General features: G+C 41.6%; 1 protein-coding gene across 9 annotated transcripts in view; it reads right to left on the bottom strand.

Moving 5' to 3' along the window:
- The window catches only part of TPD52L1 (TPD52 like 1), a 99,378-nt gene that overhangs the window by 71,297 nt on the left and 5,703 nt on the right, over positions 1 to 22,378 (bottom strand). The window contains exon 1 of one of the 9 annotated variants that reach the window (XM_059177659.1): positions 14,854 to 14,875. The exons of the other annotated variants lie outside the window; for them this stretch is intronic. The gene's annotated coding sequence lies outside the window, so the exon portion shown is untranslated. Of the gene's footprint in view, positions 1 to 14,853; positions 14,876 to 22,378 lie in introns of those variants that run through there. 9 annotated transcript variants of the gene reach the window in all.

The raw sequence follows: 22,378 nt of genomic DNA on the forward strand, positions 1-22,378 counted from the left end.
GCTTGCAGGCCAAATCTGGCCCACTGCCTTTTTTTTTTTTTTAAAGATTTTATTTATTTGAGAAAGAAAGACAGTGCACACATGAGCATGAGCAGAGGGAGAGGCAGAGAGAGAGAGGGAGAGAATTTCAAGCACACTCCATGCTGAGCAAGGAGCCAGTCTCTGGGCTCCATCTGACCACTCCTGAGATCATGATCTGAGCGGAAACCAAGAGTTGTACGCTTAACCTACTGAGCTACCGAGGCACACTCCACTCTCTATTTTTGTAAATAATGTTTTATTGATTCACAGCCATACCCATTTGTTGTCATAATGTCTATGGCCCCTTTTGTGCTACAGTGATGGGACAGAGTAGCTGTGACAGAAACCTAAAATGCTTATTATTATGTCCCTTGATAGAAAATGATGGCAGATCCGTGTTTTAGGTTCAAAATTTAGCTTCCAAAAACTGATACGTGGCATTTGCCAACTCCTAAAAGTTCTTCAATATTTAAGTTCTGTTTCTTTTTTCATTTCTTTGTTCTCCTTTTTCTGGAAACAGGTTCTCAAAAGGTTAGTGTCTTTCCAAAAATTCACTTTTGGGTTTATTTAACCTTTATACTATTTTTGGTATTGTTGTTTTCAAGTTCATTAATTTCTGCTTTCAGGTTTTAAAATTCTCTTTTTGTGTTTTTTTCCCCCTCTAGCTTCTTAACTATAAACTTTCATTATTTGCAGTTACTGTGTCTCATAGATTTTAGTTACTTTGTGTCTCACAGATTTCAGAGGGTTCTCCTTCTCACTCTTTTCTAGGTAGTTTAGAACTTTGTTTTGATTTTATCTTTGACCCAAGTGTGTTTCTTAATTACCAATTTGTTAAAAACTGGCGCTATATTTAAGTATTTATTTCCACTTTTGTTGGATAATCATTAAAGAATGTGGTCTGTACATTTCTGCAAAGAAGACATCCAGATGGCCAACAGACACATGAAGAAATGCTCCACATCACTCCGCATCAGGGAAATACAAATCAAAACCACAAGGAGATACCACCTCACACCAGTCAGAATGGCTAAAATTAAGAAGTCAGGAAATGACAGATGCTGGAGAGGATGTGGAGAAAGGGGAACCCTCCTACACTGTTAGTGGGAATGCAAGCTGGTGCAACCACTCTGGAAAACAGCATGGAGGTTCCTCAAAAAGTTGAAAATAGAGCTACCCTATGACCCAGCAATTGCACTACTGGGTATTTACCCTAAAGATACAAATGTAATGATCTGAAGGGGCACGTGCACCTGAATGTTTATAGCAGCAATGTCTACAATAGCCAAACTATGGAAAGAACCTAGATGTCCATCGACAGATGAATGGATAAAGAAGAGGTGGTATATATATACAATGGAATACTATGCAGCCATCAAAAGAAATGAAATCTTGCCATTTGCGATGATCTGGATGGAACTAGAGGGTATCATGCTTAGCAAAATAAGTCAATTGGAGAAAGACAACTATCATATGATCTCCCTGATATGAGGAAGTGGAGATGTAACATCAGGGGTTTGGGGGGTAGGAAAAGAATAAATGAAAGAAGATGGGATCAGGAGGGAGACAAACCATAAGTGACTCTTAATCTCACAAAACAAACTGAGGGTTGCTGGGGGGAGGGGGGTGGGGTTATGGACATTGGGGAGGGTATGTGCTATGGTGAGTGCTGTAAAGTATGTAAACCTGGTGATTCACAGACCTGTACTCCTGGGGATAAAAATACATTGTATGATTATAAAAAAATAAAAAATAAATTTAAAAAAATGTGGTCTATAAAAGTTCTTAATTTTTTAAGCTATTCTTTGGGCCAAGTACTTCACTAATTTTTTTTTTTCTTCTTCACTAATTTTTCTAAGCGTTTTGTGGCACCAAAGGAGTTAGGGAAAGAACATAAAGTCCTATACTATATCCTGTTAAGTCATTTTAGTTGGATTGTTCGAGGTCTTTCTGTTTTTACCTTTAATCTACTACCTACTCATTAAAATACACCACTATAAAACAAAATAAGCAAACTGTTCTCTCTGCAATCATAGAGCTTTGATTATGTATTCTAGTTGCTCTGCCATGTGGGCATGGTTTGTGACTTTACAAATTGTGCCTCTTTTTACTTTATGGTGCTTTCTTTCCAATGTAATTATTATTCTTTATCTTTTTATTTTGTTTGTTCTTTGCCTTGTGTATTTTGCCTCATACTTATCCCTTTTTACCCTCAACCCTTAAAAAATACTGCTTACGTATATTTCTTGTGGCAACTCCCACTCACACTTTTATTGTTAACCCAACAGTCCCTCTCTTTACATAGGCACATTTAGACCTTTTATTTTTAAATTTTTTTAAATCTTTTTTAAAAAAGATTTTATTTATTTATTTGACAGAGAGAGAGAAGTCACAAGTAAGCAGAGAGGCAGGCGTGGGGTGGGGGAAGCAGGCTCCCCACTAAGCAGAGAGCCTGATGCAGGCCTTGATCCCAGGACCCTGAGATCATGACCTGAGCCAAAGGCAGAGGCTTAACCCACTGAGCCACCAAGGTGCCCTATTTTTTAATTTTTTAATGTAACAATGGTGCATTTGATTTTTTCTAATTTTATATTTACATTTTTCATATTATTATTATTATTTTATTATTTTGCTGGCTTGGTAGCATTTCTGTTCATTCCATTTTTTCTTTCCTTGTTAATTTAAAAATTCTACTACTCTTCTCAATTCTGCAAGTTGTTGCTTTCCTTTCACAGATACCTGTATTAAAATCATCTGAAAACAAAATGCCTAATATTAGGAATCAGATAAAGGCAAGTGTTTGCTATCTTACACAAACAAAATGACAACTATTTCTTCCTTCCAGACATACTATTCTTACATTTTTTCCTCCTTGTGCTTTGATTCCTTCTGTATGTGGATATGACTGCCTCGACTGCAAAATCCCAGAAGCTGATGATCTCAGAGCCATGTAACTTCGGTTTGGTCAGTCAGAAACTTTCTCAAGAGATTTGGGTGTTTTTTTGTTTGTTTGTTTGTTTTATCTGAGAGAAAGCATGTATGTGAGAGAACACAAGCAGGGGGAGCTGCAGAGAGAGAGGGAGAAGCCTGATGGCTGCCAATCCCTGGACCTTGGGATCATGACCCGAGCCAAAGGCAGACGCTTAACTGACTGAGCCACCTAGGTGCCCCTCTCAGGGGATTTGTGGAAACAGCTAGGTAGAGGCTGCTTTTCTGCCACTTCTGCTGTTCCTGCAGCCAAACACAGTCTGGAGTCATTGGCTTTCTGTGACTGAGATACCAGTCTCCCCACTAACTTCATGGAGTGACCCATCCACTTTACTGGTACAACAGGAGTAGGTGTAGCGGGGTTCTAGAGCCAACAGCAGGAGCAGCAGCTTGGTAACAGGGCACGACCCGATGTCTGAGGCTTCTTCATCCCAACTGCTTCTTACTGGTGGCTATGGCAACAGTGACACTGGCCCCAGTTCTGGGGAGTAGCTTTAAGAGTTGTTCCTGAAAGTTGAGAGTCTACTACCTTAGCTATACAAAGATTCTGTGGCCATTTACCATGGCTTTGTAGCAAATTCCTTCATGTTTAAAATAAATGAGTGGGTTCTGTCTTCTGCCATTGGAACTTGAGTGATACTTCTGGATCTTTCTCCCCACACAACTTCCAATTTTTGCTGAGATCTTAATAATTTAATACTTTTGGTTTTAGGCAAAGTTTCCTTTTCAATGTCTCTTCTTCTACGTCAAGAATCCTTATTTAGCACATGTGTTAAACATCACTATCATTATTCGTTTACACTGAACCAACATTTGAGTGTCAACCACATGGCCAGGGAATGGGCTTTGCAGAAAAAAAGACTGCTAGGACTTGATCCCTGTCTCACTGTTCTACAGTCACTGTCACAGATTTTATAAATGTTTTTCAGTTTTCCTCTCACACAATTCAGTGGTATTTTCCTCATGGTTTTTATTAAAAGGACTTCCTTGAAGGTCTTGCAAGTGGAATCATACAGAGATATCTCAACAGCATCGAGATGTGCTTCCCTCTTCAAGGCCCCCTTGAATAGAGAAGGCACGAGGCACTCTTTCCCTTTCACAAGTTTATATCCCATCATTTCGTACTACAAAAACCTGGGTCCAAGCTCACACCTCCAAGAGGTTATCCTGCACAGGGACCCAAACCTTCTGGATGCTCTAGCATTCTACATGTACCTTTAATGCTACTTTGCAAGTATTCTTTTCACTCCTATTTTTCATTCCTATTTTCTTTTCATTCCTATTTATTGTATAAATGCTAGATTATTTCGGAAGCCCCTCAAAAAAGGGGACTTGGAAAAAAAAAGGGGGGGCGTGGTCTTTCTGGCTGTCCTCATAGTTTTTACCACAGTGATTGGCATGAAGTACTCAAAAATAACATTCCTTGCATGCTTAATCCCCACCACATAAATGCGTGTATTCATACGTGGCATATAAACACAGGTGCACCCACACAGTGATTCTTGAATCCTTGGTACACAAGATGTTTAAATTCTCTCAGCCTCAGTTTCCTCACCTGTGAGGTGGAGACATGGTCACCTACTGTGGAGCTAGGTTCTGGAGAAGATTACATGGGATCCTATAGGACAATGCGTCCTTAGCCACCGTCCCTGGCTCCAAGGAGAGGAAACTGTAGGGATGATGACATCTGACAGCCAAGCCAGTGCTCCTCCCAACCCCGCTCTCTCAGCTACCCTCAGTCAAATTAATTTCATGCTCTGAGGTACTCCAAAAGCAAAGGCTACTTTAAGAAGCAGCCATACCAACACCTGGAATGTCATCACAGATCCAGATGGCAGGTTCCCTCCCCTTCTACCTTCAACCAACTCTCAAAAACCACCCCCTCAACAATCTTCTATTACAGAGGGAGCCACTTCTTTCCACTTCACCCTCTCAAACTGCACTCCTACAACACTTCGCTCACGACTTCAGCTCACGACTTCCAAAAAAGGCAGCTTGGATTTCAACGTGGCCAAAAGTGACACAGTACTGTGCATTTGATCGGGGCTTACAGACTTTCCCCACGTCTGTATAGGCTTTGATGTTTGCACATCTGCCTCAGAGAAGTCACAGTTGTTGTTTAAATTGGATTGTACAACGCCCAGCCAAGGAACACACATTCGCAAATATTGGCTAAAAAGAAAAGTCCCTGGCAGTGACTCAGCATCTCTGCCCGCCTACCTGCCTTGCGACGCTGGTCATTATGCTTAACTGGTTTCTAGAATGTCCAGCTGCAGAGGAGCACTGTAGTACCTCCCTAAACCCAGGCCTGTCCGATGTGGGAAACAAAGGCAAAAATTAAAATAAAATTTCCTTATTACTTACAGCCCACTGACAAGTCCTTAAGACAGGCAGAGTGACATTCCTCTAGGAACTCAGTTGTCTCGGTGGCAATACTTTGCAAGAGGCAACCTTAGCTTAACATTATCCCAACCCCCTAAAATCCTGTAAGTCTACTTTAACATAAAAAAATTCCTTTGGATGGGGCACCTGGGTAGCTCAGTGGATTAAGCCGCTGCCTTCAGCTCAGGTCATGATCTCAGTGTTCTGGGATTGAGCCCCACATCGGGCTCTCTGCTTAGCGGGGAGCCTGCTTTCCCTTCTCTCTCTGCCTGAATCTCTGCCTACTTGTGATCTTTCTCTCTCTGTCAAATAAATAAATAAAATCTTTTAAAAATTCCTTTGGAAACTTCCTTTATATCTACCCCATACCAAGATATAGGTTGGTAACCATTCCCCAAGCATATGACCCACTAATATTCATCTGAGGAGTCTCATGACTAAGCTTTTCTTAGACAGTAATAAATAACTTTTTCCTAACAATAGCTAGCAATTCTTTCTTGGCAGTTAGCTCTGAAACCCAACATCTTTCCTACATCAGTGTCCTAAAGGTAGCCTTGTCCATAAGAATTGCCCCGAGTGGGTGATCTAGCCAAGAGTCACCAGAAAAGGGGCAGTCCAAAGTCAACTTTCCAAATGACTCCAAAGTGCTCCCCGAATCTTCCTAATGTCCCAGGGACTCCTTAGACCCAGGAATCAGTAGCCTATCCAATACTGACTCACTCTAGGTCTCCCAGAGAATCTTGGCCTTTGTCAACTTGGGAGAAGAGGGAGTCTATTCTAGTTCATCATATCCCCAAAATCTATATATTGCATAGCTCACAGAAGATGTTCACCTAATGTTTGTCAGTAAATAAATATCATAAAATAATACATGCTTTTAACTAGGTCTGCCCTCAGTGCTAGCAGAAAATACCCAAATACTATAGCGATTCATAGTCTAAAACTTAAATCCCATGATGCTGATTAAATCTCAGTTTGGTTTCTTTCCCCTCTTTTTTTCTGTAGAAACTAGACAGCACGTACATAATAAAGTAAAATAGCTTGTTGGCCTCGACACAATCACCGAACTCCCCAGCTGTCTTAGTTCTCAGTTCAACCCTGTTGAACCCTTAGTTCTCTGTTGAATGTGTTATTTAGTTCTCTTGATTATTCCTAAATTTTCCTGAAGAGGGATCTGGATTCTGACCACTTTGTTTTCCTGAACTTTGGTCTTGGTATCATTATACATCTGCTTGTTATCATTAAGTCTGCTAATCATTTAGATTACACATTATCAGGTTTGCTAATTCATTACTACAGGGCATAAATTTAAAAATTATGACATAATATTCACTACTTGGTTCACTGCCATCAGATTCTTCACCTTTTTGGATCTTCTTTTTAAATATGTATGTTTTGGGGGCACTTGGGTGGGTCAGTTGGTGAAGCGTCTGCCTTTGACTCAAGTCATGATTCCAAGTCCTGGGATTGAGTCCCACACCAGGCTCCCTGACTAGTGTGGAGTCTGCGTCTCTCTCTCCATCTGTCCCCGACCCTGCTCGTGTTCTCTCTCTCTTTCTCTCTCAAATAAATAAAATCTTTAAAAAAATTTAAAAAGATACTTTTAAGTATCTTTATTATGGTGCCCACACCAAAGTGGGGCTTGAACTTATAACCCTAAGATCAAGAGCCTCCTCACACTCCACGGACTGAGCTAGCCAGATGCCCCTCACCTTTCTAGATCTTAAAAAGAAAAACCAACAGTAGACTTGAACCCAACTTCTAAGATTACTCTAAGCCCTCATTTACTCCTTTCCTGGTTCTAGCCTTCTAATTTGCACAAGAGCAACACCGGCCTCCTTCATACTACCAGAAAGTACCATGAATACTCACAATTAGATGTTCCAGAAAGCATTCAGCTAATATAAAGGGCTATGCTAACAGCGAGTCATTTGGCTGTGATTCTGTGGGCCCCCAGAGCAGAAGTTGGTAGGATTCTGTTTCTTTATTTAAAAGAACTCTGAACAAGTAAAACAAAACATTCTTGATGCCTGAATATATCATTAGAAGGACCAGGAAGGAGTTTCATGTAGATGCTAAACAGTCTCATTTTGTGTTTTCAGTTATAAGTGGAATTATCCAGAATGTGGTAATTAACACTCTCTTTTATGTTCTCTGATCAAGAAACAACTGAATGAATATATATACATATACATATATTGTTTGTTTCCTGAAAAATTATGTACCATATTTAATTTGAAAATTCTAATGTGTCCATAATTTCAGGACTTTCAAAGTTAAAGGAAGATTTTACTCAACTAAAAAAAGTTATAAACCATGCTTGGCACTAACTGTGTCCAATTAACCACAGCAGGTGGCAGGTAATGGTGGAAAAATACTCACTTGCAAATAAATCTGTCTTTGAAAGAGTAACAGTACAAGCCTGCTGTTCTTTTCCCCTTCCTTCCCTACTAAAGGAGTCAAACTGGCTTACAATATTATATATGAGGAACTAATAATTATATAAAAATAAAGTAGAGCGGTTGGACAGTGGTTATTTTACAAGACAGAGGTTAAATCGAGCCATCTGTTGATTCTCAAAGACTCTGAGTATACAGTCACCCACACGATAGAGCACAGACCGAGGAAAAGCAGTTCCAGGAGCTATGGGTTCAAGGTGAGGAAAAAGGTGGTATCAGGGTGGCACCAGAGCTGGATCCAGGGCTGGACTCAAGGGTGCTCACACTCCATGGAGAAGGCGGCTTTCCTCATTGAAAGGGCTTTCAAACACCACCCTCCCCCTCTTAACCAGACCGTCCGTAAGATGCTGCTCTCCAGAGCGACACAGCCCTGTTAAAACCATTACCAAATATTTCTTAGAACGCTTAGATAACGGTATCATGCGTGAGAGCAGAAAAGACTCTTCCAATAAGAGCTCACTTTTCAGCATTTCTGTCCATGAAAAGATCATGAGTATTCAGAGGGGGTAAATGGAAGAAACAGAAGGAAAAAAAAAAAAAAAGTAAGTCAGTACCCTAGAGTGAAAAGAAGGGAGTGGAAGATCATTCTGCTACCTTGAAACTTTATCCGATGAAAAAGCACTTGTGCCTTAAATAGATACCAGGGACAATGAAATTACCAGCACTGTAAAAAACAAGAGAGTAGTATAATTCTCATTATTGTAAATAACGAAACAGGAAGAAAGAAGAAATGCAAGGGGAAATGACAGGAATAGAAACAGAAACGGGAAAAGGACGATCTGCTTGTAAAATGCTTTGAACGAGTTTTCAAGGAAGTGTCCAACCACTAATATGAAGGAAAATTAGCATTCGTAAATTGTTGGTTAGTTGACCAAGGGCTTTGAGGCCTGTGGGGGTGGAGGGTGACCATAATTTCGATTCACACTGAGAAACTCTAGTCTCTGAGCAGCTGCCTACAATTGGGAGGCAGAGGGGGACAAGCATGTGTCCTTGGGCTGTGCTATCCTGCCTTGGACAGCAAGCAATGAGGATGGGCTTGGGGAGGTCCACAGTGCATGGTGATAAAGGAGAAAGAAAGAGAGCTGACTGACGCACAGTGTTTTGCCTCTGGAATTTCACTGTCTCCTGGAGAGCTCAAGTTCATCAGGAAAGTGACTGAGGACATTGTGTCCAACCTACAGGGACACAACCACAAGGGATGCCTGGAATTCAGTCAGACATGTCTGTAAAGATGGAGTGGCCTGAAGAATATGAAGGAATTCGGGGGTATATCAAAGGTCTCCACAGTTGTAAGAGCCAAAAAAATGCACAATTCAATCAAGTGATGTGGAGGCTGCAGGTTTCCCAAGAGAAGTCATGGAGTTACAGACACGGCAATTACGACTCCAACAATTATTCACCAGGGTCACCAACATCTCAACACAAATCGCTGGCCTTCGTACACACACTCTCAAGAGCACTCAGAAAGCCACCCGTCTGCTGGAAAGGAGGCTCAGTCAACCCTAGTGTGTTTGTGCAGAGAGTATCAATCCCAGAGAATTACTACCACCACTGTTCCACTTATCCTCATTTCACAGCCTCCCCTTCCCAAGTTATTCTTTTCCTTAGCACAACATCCAGCATGCTACATCTTTCATTAATTTCTGTAGTTTATTCTTTGCCTTTTCCCAGAAACGTGAACTACCTGAGAGCAGAAATTTTCATTTTTTTTGTTCATGTTTTCTTGGAGCCTAGAACAATGCCTTGTACACAGATAGTTTAAGTGATTACTGAATGAAGCAATGAATGGATTTAAAAACAATGAATAAAACCAAAATCAAAGAACTCTGTTTATGTAAATGGCATCTGAATATTTGGTATTTTATATCATGTTTGAAAGAATTTGGTCTACTGAGAGACTATTTGGCTTATAATTACAATTTTAATTGTTTGATTAGATAACTGATTTAATGTAACTTAAGTGGAAATTTGGCTAAGTTTATAAGTGATTTTGGAAATTTAAGAGAATTCTAGATTTACTATATTTAGGTATTTGATTTTTAGATTTAGAAGGTTTAAGTACTCAGGAAGGCTAGTCAATTACAAAGTTCCTTTAAAAGTCTTCATTGGGGTGCCTGGGTGGCTCAGTGGGTTAAAGCCTCTGCCTTCAGCTCAGGTCATGATCCCAGGGTCCTGGGATCAAGCCCCGCATCGGGCTCTCTGCTCAACAGGGAGCCTGCTTCCCCCACTCTCTCTCCCTACTTGTGATCTCTGTCTGTCAAATAAATAAGTAAAATCTTTTAAAAAATAAATAAATAAAAGTCTTTATTAACATTTGCTAATTTTACCAATAGAGTAAGATAGGCAAGCTGTACTCAGAAGTACGTTTTCTGAATCTGACTTTAATGAATAAATTTTAAATTTTAAACTTTTAATTCTAAATTTAAATTACATTTTTAGTTTTAAATTAAGTTTTTAATTTTTAAATTAAAAATAAACTTTCAAAAAGTCTTTTCAACAGGACAGAGGGACAAACCACCGTAGCTAGCTGCAGAAGGTGAAAGGCTGCATGTGCACAGAGAGAATTTCAGAAAACTCAAGCCCTTGTTCTGGTGTCCCCACTTATGAGAAACTAGTCTAGGTCAATCCCCTCATCTCTGGGAGTGCTTTCATCTACAACATGAGATTGCATGAAAGTCCCTGGAATCCTAAATGATGACCCTGTTCTAAAGGACATAATGCAGCACGGGTTGAGAAAAGGGGAGATAGCCTGCACAGGGAAAACCAGGAGCTCATCAGTGGAGAGGGATGTGACAAGTCAAAATGAGGGGGAACAGCATTTGAGGCGAGTGAAACCACGTGAGCAAACACTCTTGCATGGGAAAATGGAAAGTGGAGAGTCAGTGGATAATGTCCATGGGGAGCCAGCCAGCAAGTCAGGTCAAGAGAACATCACCACTCCACCAATGTGTTGAGGAATCTGTTTCACGGCTCAAAAAACTAATGTATTAGTAGCAACATTAACCGTATGTGCTAGGATGTCAGAAACAGTTTAATATCACATTCACAGTATTTACATAGGATCTAAACAAGTAATTAGTTATCAAAATTATTATATCCATTTGTATTAAGATTAGATTTTATGGGGCGCCTGGGTGGCTCAGTGGGTTAAAGTCTCTGCCTTCGGCTCAGGTCATGATCCCAGGGTTCTGGGATCGAGCCCAGCCTCGGGCTCTCTGCTCAGCAGTGAGCCTGCTTCCTCCTCTCTCTCTCTCTCTCTCTGCCTACCTCTCTGCCTACTTGTGATCTCTGTCTGTCAAATAAATAAATAAAATCTTTAAAAAAAAAAAAGATTAGATTTTACAAGAAGGATATGTTGACATGTTTTTAATTTACTCAGGAACTTCTTGGCACCTTACTTAAAAGGGAGCTATGCTACTTTAATTAGCCTAAGATGAATGATGACTCAAATATTCATCTTACAGAATCCATCTTCAGCTCTATGAAACGGAAAGAATATCCACATAACCTGATATTTCTGCAGATTTTCTCTGCCCTAAATTCTCGACAAAGCTAAAAATACCCTCCAGTGAAAGGTCAGTGAAATTTGGAGATGAATGGGCTCATATTCATCAATATTTCAAACCCTAGCAGGCTATCAGTGAGGTCTTGAGGGAAGTGGCAGATTCAGGGAAGGAAATAAGCATTTTTCAAGTTTCATTCAGTAACTACTTGCAGCCTGTAGAATGTTTTTAGGCAACACAAGAATACAGACGTATCTTCTCCTAAATCTTTATAATTATAACTTATATATGCATAAACAAATTTATAGATTTTAAATTTATTTATAATTTTATAAATAAATAAATTTACTTTATAAATCTGCTAAGCAATACACGCCACATGTACATTATAAAAGAAAATGTCACCGAATCATTGTAGCTTCTATTTTTTTTTTTTTAAGATTTTATTTATTTATTTGATAGACATCACAAGTAGTCAGGCAGAGAGGGAGGAGGAAGCAGGTTCCCCGCTGAGCAGAGAGCCCAATGTGGGGCTCGATCCTAGGACCCTGAGATCATGACCTGAGCCAAAGGCAGAGGCTTTAACCCACTGAGCCACCCAGGCGCCCTGTAGCTTCTATTTCTATAAGAGACTCTCAATTGTCCAGTTAAAATAACTTGAACAGGTGTTGCTGACCCAAGATTTTCAACTGCTTTGAAAATCAGCTTCTCAGGCAAACCACTCCCCGTGGGATTGGGCTGAAGCTCTCCTCCTCCTCCTCCTTCTTCCACCTTCTTGGAATCCCTACACTAGGACAGCCAGGAAAACATGGGCACGCAAGCATATGGTTCATCTGCACATCTCATACGGAGAGTCTCAGTATTTGCTCTGTATTTGTTCGAGGGGAGGTTGGGAGAAATGGAATACCGTTTACCGTTTTTTTGGTAAAATATACATCAGGTATCCAGTGACCTCTTCTTTTGTGCTGTCCCATAACAAAACTCTACTCCCACATTAAATGTGAATGAGCAACGCAGAATTTTCTAACGCTATCACAGGGGAAGCTAGGATGGCATTTATATGTTTCCTGGGCCAACATCATTAGAAGAACCTCTTGTTCTAAGTTTCCCCTCCTCAGTCCTCAGGCAACTCCTTCTCTCACATTCTTTATTTTTTTGTCCCTCTACGACTAAGTTTCGGTGTGCCCTTTCCACCCCATGTCCCTCTAGATCACCCTGACCCTCTCCAGATCCCGGTCACTCCCCTCTCCTTGAGAGGAGCAACCCAGTTCTATTCCCGCTTCTGCGTTTACAGTGACATAGCCCGACTCCTCAGTTTAATGATCATCTCCAGGATGTCAACATCAGGAATGACATTGAAAGACAGTGGAGCAGTACTGAGACCTCTTACTACCATCTCAGCTCTTCTTCAATTTGGGGAGCTTTTATGAGAAGTTATAATACAATTTTTTAAAATGTTAATTTTTTATAAAAAGTTGAAATGTTCACCCCCCCCATTACACCCTGCAGGGTCATACATGATGGTATTTACTCAACACCATTCATTCATCATTTCCCCATAAGTACTGACACAGTGCTATCCACGAAAGAGCCATTTTCTAGACACTGGTGATATGACCATAAAGACAACAGTCAAAGACCCTGACCAGAAGGACTTTAACGCTCACTGGGAGAAAAAGAAAATAATTATGCATAACGTTAAATGCCACAGGGCTACAGAGAAAAATAAGGCAGAATAAAGGAGATAGTAACAGGTCACATTTGTAAGTGTAATGTGTGTGTGTGTGTCTATGTATATACATCTATATATTAAAACTTTACATTTGTGCCTTTTTAAAAAATTAATATTTAAAATGGCAGGAGCAGAAATCTACAGTTGTCATTAGAAGCTTTTCAGAATACAGAGAAATCTCCAACAGGCTGCTAAGCAACAGACAGCAGAATTTTCAGTCCTGCCATCCAGAACACACACCTCTCTCCATGGTTTTGCATTCCTTTAGCACGGCTGTGCGCTAACAGCTAGCCTCCAAGCTACGAGAGACCAGAAACGAGATCTGCTAACTGAAGAGATTAGCGCTGCGGCATGTTCCCCAAAGGTTTATTAAATTATTATGAGAGAAGTCATGGGAACATCAACAAAAAATTTAACCTGTTCATCCTCAGAATGTGTCCAAACAATAAATGTTGCTTTGTAGGTCTGCTATGCACATCGTTAAGCTTTCATCCGAGTAAATAAAGAAGGACCAAAAGAGCAACCATTTAAAATATTTACCCCCGGGGCACCTGGATGGCTCAGTGGGTTAAGCCTCTGCCTTTGACTCAGGTCATGATCTTGTGGTCCTGGGATCAAGTCCCGCATCAGGCTCTCTGCTTAGCAGAGAGCCTGCTTCCCCACCTCTCTCTGCCCGCTTCTCTACCTACGTGTGATCTCTGTCTCTGTCAAATAAATAAAATCTTAAAAAAATAAATAAAAAATTAAAAAAATAAATAAAATATTTAACCACTTTCAGGGTGCTCTAGTAGGTACAACTTGTGCTTCAGAAAACAACTTTGCACATGGGCCAGATGTCCAAAATTCTATCAACTTATATTTCTAACTTCAACCTACTCATCTTGCCTTAGCTCCAGCAAGCTATTTTTTTTTTTTTTTTTTTTTTTTTTTTTTTTTTTTTTTTTTTTTTTTTTTATTTTTTATTTTTTATAAACATATATTTTTTATATACATATATTTTTATCCCCAGGTCTGTGAATCACCAGGTTTACACACTTCACAGCACTCACCAAATCACATACCCTCCCCAATGTCCATAATCCCACCCCCTTCTCCTCTTAATCTCAGCAAGCTATTTTTAACTTTGAGGTAGGTGGTGTACAAAACCCAAAGAATTTTTCAATAAAGGAATGCATTAAAGGTAGTAGCTTGACGTCTAACAGCTGTAACAAAAATAGGGCAGTAGGTTCACAGAGGAAGGACTTTGGTTCATTCACCTGCTTCCCTGTCCCCTCGCTCAGCACTCAGAGTGCGCGATGCATATTTCAGGAGGAATTAATAAATGAGTCTCACTTTGTTGTAACAGGACCCAAGTAGGGTCACAAGCACCTTGCATGCATTGTCTCAGTAGTCACAAAATCCACAGGGCAGCTGCCACTTTCACCACTTTGTAGATGAGCTAGTAAACGAAGATGACTAAGAAAGGATTGAAATGGGACATGAATCCAAATTTTTGTGACTACATCCATGCTCCCCACCCCCAGGCTAGAGTCCCTTTATAGGACACAACCTTTCTTTTCCTTTCATCTACTTTATTCCTCTTGGCTTCCACTCACAGGACCACAGTCTCTCCCCAACTGGAGGAAATAGTATATAGTAATCGAGTAAATGGGAAATACCAGCCTCTGGAGTAAAAATTTAGGACCTGCATTTGAAAATAAAAATACCTAACTGACTACAAACTTCCCATATTGAGACAGGAACAGCGCCTTAATACATGGCTACGTACCTCATCAATCCACAAGGAGAGTCTTGCCTCCAGTGCGCTAGAACAGTCTTATTAAAACATCATCAAGGGAGTACTGTCCTATCATGTCTGTTGTATTCTATTGGTTAGAAGCAAGTCACAGGTCCTGCCAGAAATCTAGGGGGAGGGATTATACAAGAGTGTGAACACCAGAAGTCCGAAATGCCTGGGGTCATCTGAGGGTTTGTCCATCACAAGCGCCAGTAGGGGGGCCCATGAGTTAACAACAGAACTGGAAACAAGGCGTGTGCATCAGAATCATCTGGATGGTATGCTAAAACACAGATGTCTTATGTCTTACCCCGAAGTTTCTAATTTAGCAGGTCTAGGGTGGGAATTTGCATTTCTAACAAGGCATTTCTTCCCAGGCAAGGCTGGTGGTGCTGGTCAAGGGATCACCCTTCAAGAACCTGTACCCTAGCCTGTCCAAGCCACTCCCAGTGCCGCCTCCCAAAGTGGCCAGCTGTCAGTCCCTCAGGATTAGGAATGTACATCCTGATAGCACGGTTGCCCAAGGAAGGCATGTGCAAGCCTGGTAACACACACAAGGTTTTTTGGGCAGACAGTTCCGGAGTCCCAGGTATCAAGAGGGTGGTCTAGAAAAGGAGGCATAGGTTCTAGGTGGGCCTATAGACATTCTCAACAGGGCTCAGACAAAGGCTTAAAGCAGGGCCCTCTAAATTAATGGCTCAGGACAGGGGTCAAGAATTGTGAAGGGTCAGATTTTACCCTACTTGCAAGCTAGCAAATTAGCCTGTCAGTTTGAAAGATCATGGTGAAAGACACAGACGCCTGGATCAAGGGGAAAAAAAGAGACAAGTATTCACAGCAATAGCAATGGCCATAGTACATCATTGCATCAGTTCCCTGAGCCCTAATTGCAGAAGGGTGACGTGAGGAGCGTCAGATGTTGCCTGTTTACACAGTGGGGTGTGTTTCAGGAACTTAACACTGAGATTTCGAGGCCCTGATTTCATAAGGTGGCTGCTAGCCCATCGGCCCTAGATCTGATCCAGAGGGAGACCTGATCTTTATTATCCCGGACAGTAAATCAATCTGCCCATAAGGGAGAGTTTCTACTTTCCAAGGCCACCTGCTATGCAAAACATTCCTGAAAAGATTGTGCAGAGAAAATTAGCTGTTAAGGCCTTTGCTCAGAGGATCAGTTGTGCAGAAACTTGAGAAACCGATGGAGGATGGTCTCCTGACCTACAGGGGTCCAGTTGCCAGGCCTCAGGGTAACATTGACTGGCAAGAAGATGAGGACACAAGCCAGCAAGGTATTCAAGGAAGAGTTTTTGAGGCAGAAGGATCAGTAAATTGAAAGGCGCTGAAGACCAAGTAAAGAGAATTAAGCAGGAGGGCATGGGGACACAGAGTCAGGCAAGTCACAGGGGAGAAAGTGGAATATAGATCACACAGCATCCTTCCTTTCGGCTGGTGTCAGGATTCTGCCCTTCATTGTGAGAAAAATGAGTTATTGCAGAGTTTTGAAAGGAGGAGTGGCACGGGACCAAATGTTTTGAGAAGATCACTTTGGTAACCATGTTGGAAATGGACTGAAGATAGGCAAGGGCCAAAACAGGGAGCCCAGCTAGGAAAGTCTTGCAGAAACCAGCTGAGATGATGGTAGCCTGGGCCAAGGCCCTATCAACTGAAGGGTGGGAAGTTGTTTGACTGGAGATGTATTTTGGAAGTGGCTCTGGCATGACAGACTAAAGATGGGCTATGAAAGGGAAAACCCACCCCAGGCAAAAACCTCTCAGGCTTTGGGCTTCTGCATTTGAAACGGGGTTGCCATTAACTGACAAAGGGGTAACTTTGGGAGAACTAGTGATATTTTGGAGGAAGGACACCAGAAGTTCAGTGGTAGTCATGTTAAGTCGAGATACTTATTAGACATTCATGCAGACATATCAAGTGGGTAGCATAAAGTTGAAGGGAATCTGAAATTCGGGAGCTCTTAGTGTTTGGATGGAATTTTAAAACCATGAGTCCTGAGCAACTCACAAGAGAGAGTGCAGACAGAAAGCAAAGAGGTTGAGACAGGGCTTGTGCTGGTAGGTCAACCAAGATGAGGCCTGAGAACTGATCACTGGATATTTATTTTAAGATTGAAAGCTAATTGGGGCACCTGGTGGCTCCGTCTGTTAAACAACGCTTGGTCTCAGCTCAGGTCACGATCTCAGGGTCCTGGGATTGAGTCCTGCCTCAGGCTCCAGTATTTTCCCCTCCATCGCCCCCTCTCCCTGCCCCGCTTCCTCCCCTGCTCACACTGGCACAGGCATATATGCCTGCTCTCATTCTCTTTCTCTCTCTCAAATAAATAAATAAATCTTAAAAAAAAAAAAAGATAAATCGTAAATAATTTTTTAAAAAAGAGGAAGAGCTCGTTCCCTTTTTCCTCAAATCAACTAGAACCCAAATTCAAAGCTATTATGGGACCTTCATGCCTCCGGCAATATAACAGGTCCCATTACATTCATCTAGAGTATTTATTTTCCCTCAGCCTTGGAAAAGAGCTGAGTAGAAACACAAAACTCTAAGAAGGACAGAGGCCAGCTCCACAGAGTTGGGCACAGGGCATCACTGGAGAACAGAGGGCATCAAACAGAACACTGGCACCAAGTTCATTCCTTTCCAGAGCTCAGATCTCCACAGGAAGGTAGTTGTTGTACCTGTGTATGTTGTAAATTCCTGGCTCCTCGCGAACAAGCGTATTTAACTATAAGTTCACAAAATGTGGGATGAAGCCAAACAGAAATGGGTTTATACACCGTTAAGGAGATGACAGGCCTAAATGAAGTCGCTGTTGCTAAACCCCACATCAGCAAATCAAGATGGAATACCTAAGCTAACTGCAGTCTCAGCCTCGTCTAGCAAGGTAACCTCTAAGGAGTAAGGCTTGAGTCAGAGCTCAGCGCTAGTGGGGTAATCTGACCGATGGACCTCTTCCGACCCCCACAGATGGGGAAGGTGACCTTGCCTGAAACAATCCACTCTTAGCTAGAAATTTCCTTTTTCTTTCCCAACCCCTTCTGTCTATAAAAGCCTTCCATTTTATACAGCTCCTCAGAGCCCCTCTCTGCTTGCTAGCTGGGATCCTGCCCAATTCATGTATTGTTGAAAACACGTCAATGAGATCTTCAAATTTACTCAGCTGAATTTTGTTTTCATAATAGCCTCCCTTAGCAAAGGTCTTCAAAAGTTATATCTGTATCTGATTGTAAGATTTGGGATAATGATGCGGAGAAGAAAAGCAGAAAGAAAAATAATTAACTTTTCTTACAACGTATACCCCATTGACAAGTACTTGAGAGGGCAAAGTGACCTTCCTACCCGAACTCAAGTGCCTCAATGTTAATGCCTTGCTAGAGGCAAAAGCCAACCTGAGCTTGACATTAGTCTGACCTCCAAGATCCTGGAAGTCTTTTTTTTTTTTTTTAAGATTTTATTTATTTATTTGACAGAGATCACAAGTAGGCAGAGAGGCAGGCACAGAGAGAGAGAGAGAGGGAGGCAGGCTCCCTACTGAGCAGAGACCCTCTGATGTGGGGCTCGATTCCAGGACCCTAGGATCACGACCTGAGCGGAAGGCAGAGGCTTTAACCCATTGAGCCACCCAGGCGCCCCCCCACCAGGAGTCTTCTTTAATGTCTGAAAATCCCTTTGGAAACTTCCTTTACCTCTATCCACCTCCCCTGCCCCCCCCCTCACCAAGATATAAGTTAGCAATCACCTTCCAAGCATATGGTCCACGACCTAAAGGGTCTCACGACCACAAGTTTACCAGAGAGTAATAAATGACCTTTAAAGGTCCTGGGAACCTTGCTTCCAAATCCCTTAGAGATCTACACTATCCATAATCTCTCCCAACTTGAAAGTATATAACCAGTCACTCCTTACAACTCTAGTGCAGCATTTTTTGTCCACAGTCATGCCCCGTGCTTTAATAAAAACACCTTTTTTGCAACAAAGACGTCCCAAGAATTCTTTCTGAACCATTAGCTCCTAGACCCCAACATTTCACATCAACAGCAGGATATAAAAGGGTAGTGTTAGATACCACAGATCAACTATTTGCTCAGAACTCTTTAATGAAGAAAGGAGCTACCCCATAACATAACTGTTGAGGAGAACAAAGGCAAGAGAAATGTAGTGGAAATTAAATTTCCTTACAACTTGAGACGAGCTGAGTGTGACTGACATTCCTCACAGAACCCATAGCTGCCTTAATGTTGATGTTTCACTAGGGACTAAAAGCAGCCTTACCTTGAGGTACCAGACCTCCAGGATCCTAGAACACTTCTTTAACATGGAGAAATCCTTTTAGAGACATACGTGATCTCTACCCACCCCGCAAAACTTTAAATTATATGAGTCACTCCTCACAGTCACAGTGCAGCTGCTTCTGCCCACGTCCTGTCCCTGTGCTAGAATAAAAGTACCTTTTGAACCTAAAACGTCTCAAGAATTCTTTCTTGACCATTGTGCTCAAGGACCCTGCATCAATAACCAGAAGAATTTACTTGGGGGTGGGGGGAGGCAGGCAATACTGTGCTGCCAATACTTCGCAAAAGCATCCCTGAATCTCCTTTCAGATGTGTTTTCCATCTGCTTATTGTTACCCAATCCACCTTGCTTTTTTTCCCCTATACAATACTTGCTTTTCAAACATATTAGATTGTTTATTGGTTAAATACAAGGCCTTCCTCTCTGGTGGGTGCCAATACAATTTCTGGCCAGAGGGGCCAGGCTCTTCTCCAAGGTGCCAAAGAGTATGTTGAGTGCTCCTGTGTGGCACTGCCAGAAAGTAACCACCCACCTTCTGGCTGCTGGGTACTCCCCCTAGCACGTTCTGCATGCAGATCTTTCAAACTAGCAAGATCACATTTCAAAAAATTTCTGAATGTGCGTTCTTATTTCCACACATTCTCGAAAGTGCTGCAGTGGAAAAAAATGCAAGGTCTAATCCTCACAATATGCTTCCTTCTTTCAAGGCCCGTGTCCTGGAGAGTGCGCTCTGGGGATCTGAGGAGCAAACGCCACATAAATGAACCCTACCTGGTACACAGAAGGCCCATGACAAAGAGGTATTTTCCTTGCCCACAGTGCGTTTCTCAGCCTGGGGAAATTGTGAGAAACCGAGGATCTTTTGAAAGAAACTTTGCAGGAAACATAGATATGTTGAAACTTCCAGGAGGGTCCTTGGGGTGTCAAAAATGGAATTATCAGGGGCCAAAGACTGCACTTTCTACCCGGTCTGCCCTAACTCTTAAGTAAGGGAGCCATCTTTCCATGATGCCTTCAGGTACAAAGGAATCCATCTTGGAAGCCAAAATGGTGGGAAAATATAGACAATTTTCTTTGTAGCTCTCATGATTGCTACTTTCAGTATGTGTGTGGTAGGGGGTGGAAATCATAGGAAAAAAATATCTGACAGCTCAAGACTCGGAAATCAAGAGATCTGAAGAGATCCTCTCCCACCACCCAAGCTTTTTCTTTTGAATGAATCCACTCTGCTTCTAAGATCCTTCACGAGGCGCTTGCTCGCGATTGACAAAAGAAAAGGCTAATTATAAGAAAAATGCGTTTTGCAATTTTCAAGGGTTTGGAGGATTCTATATTTTAGATACACATCAGGAAAATGTAATTCGTAGGGTACAAATAACCACAGGTAGATTTGGAGATGAGGCGTAACACACACATACATTTTCGGCGCGCGGTATATTATCTGGCCATAGCACAAATAGCTAAGTGCCAGATTGTTGTCTTTGGGGAAGGAAGCAATATGTTGGTGACGAAAGGGTATTCTTGAAGATTTGTGGTTGTATTTTGGGAATTTCATCTCCTCTGCATCAAAATGCAACACTTATAAACGACTCATGCTGTGAGAAACTATTTAAAATTTATCTTTCCTTGAGGACCCAAAGCTTTCTTGTAGACAACTCAAATTCATTTAAAAATGTTCTGCGGCCTTCCCTGGTGCATTAAGGATGATTCCTAATTTAATACATATATTTTAAATAAACCGCACTGCATTTCTTAAACTTCCAATGGGAGATAAAATGACGGGCTTGAACATCCACAGTTTGGGATCGCCCTCTCGGTGCTCCTCACTGCATCCTACCTCAGTGAACGGAAGAGACAGCTTCCAGGTGTTGGGGACAATTCAAGACCTGCAGTTGCAGTGAACATGTGCACAGATGGAGAGCAAGCTGGGGGGGGACAGCCGAGGCTGATACCTTCTTTTTTGGCCACTTTAGACCACAAAAATTTAACAAAGAAATTGCTACAGTTCCTTAAGGACAAACCCACTGCCTATTCATTTTTCCCACTAGGTACCTTGTTAAAGTAGGCATTATGCAAAACGGCTTGGGAGCCAGCTAAATAAATGAAACGTATTCGCGTTAACAAGTAATAATAATATTGGGGACACCGTAAAGATCTTTCCCTTTTTGGTGTTCCTTGAGAAACTAGTCCTTTCAGCCAGCATCCTACTTTCGGGAAACAAACGTGCAGATCCTAATGGCTCTCAATTATTCTACAGTCCTGAGATTACGGATATGAAGGAACACCAAGTGGAGTTAACATCTCTGAAGCATTCCATATCTGAAGTGTCTTTGCAGTTAATAATAAAATTCTATACTGGTTCTAAGCATCACATGGCTTGTGACTTACAGAATTCATCTTGAAAGCAGAACTAAAACAGTAGGTTGTTCATACAGGAGCACCCTACCACCCCACCCCACGGGGTCCCGGCCCCAGCTTGCCATATTATGGGGCTTATTCTTGCAGACCTCAGGAGTTCTGGCCATATTCTTTCACACCTAGACCCTGCTCATATGTAGGATAGACAGTGCAACTAAGTACTGCCCTTTAAAAAACCCCCTTGACCGTATGAATATAAAGCAAAATCTATGATTTGTAACTCTGCACATTGACTGCTTATGCATGCCAATTTAAGGAGATGGTACAGACCAGTAATTAAAATCCCAGCGTATGAAGTCACACTTCCGGATTTCATATCTGGGCTCCAACACGTCCAAGCTGTATGAGTTAGAGAACGTTGGGTAACTACTCTGTCATTCAGTGTCCTCATTTGTAAAACAGAAATAACATTACCTTCCTCGGGATTTCATTTTATTTATTAAACAACACAATTTTGTAGTGTATAACATGGTATCTGGCATTAAAACAAAAAACACCATTAAAATATTATTGTTATTGTCCCCCTCAGTGTGAGTTAGTTCTAATCAGCATTCTAGTATTCAAAAACTCCCCCTGGGATGGAGATGTGCGATCTCATCAGTTTTGTGCGCATACGCACGGGGATGGCTCTTCCCAGAGATCCTCCCTGGAAAGATGACTCATGTCAAATTCATCTTCACCTTCTGCTGGCATATGCCATCCCGCACATGACCTCGGGGCTGGTGTAGGGGTGAAGTGGTGAATTCTTCCTTCCACACTTAATTTTTCTGATCTTAATTTCCGTGTCTACAAAATG

This window comes from Mustela lutreola, chromosome 6 (assembly GCF_030435805.1).
Source record: "Mustela lutreola isolate mMusLut2 chromosome 6, mMusLut2.pri, whole genome shotgun sequence".
Taxonomy (NCBI): Eukaryota; Metazoa; Chordata; class Mammalia; order Carnivora; family Mustelidae; genus Mustela; species Mustela lutreola.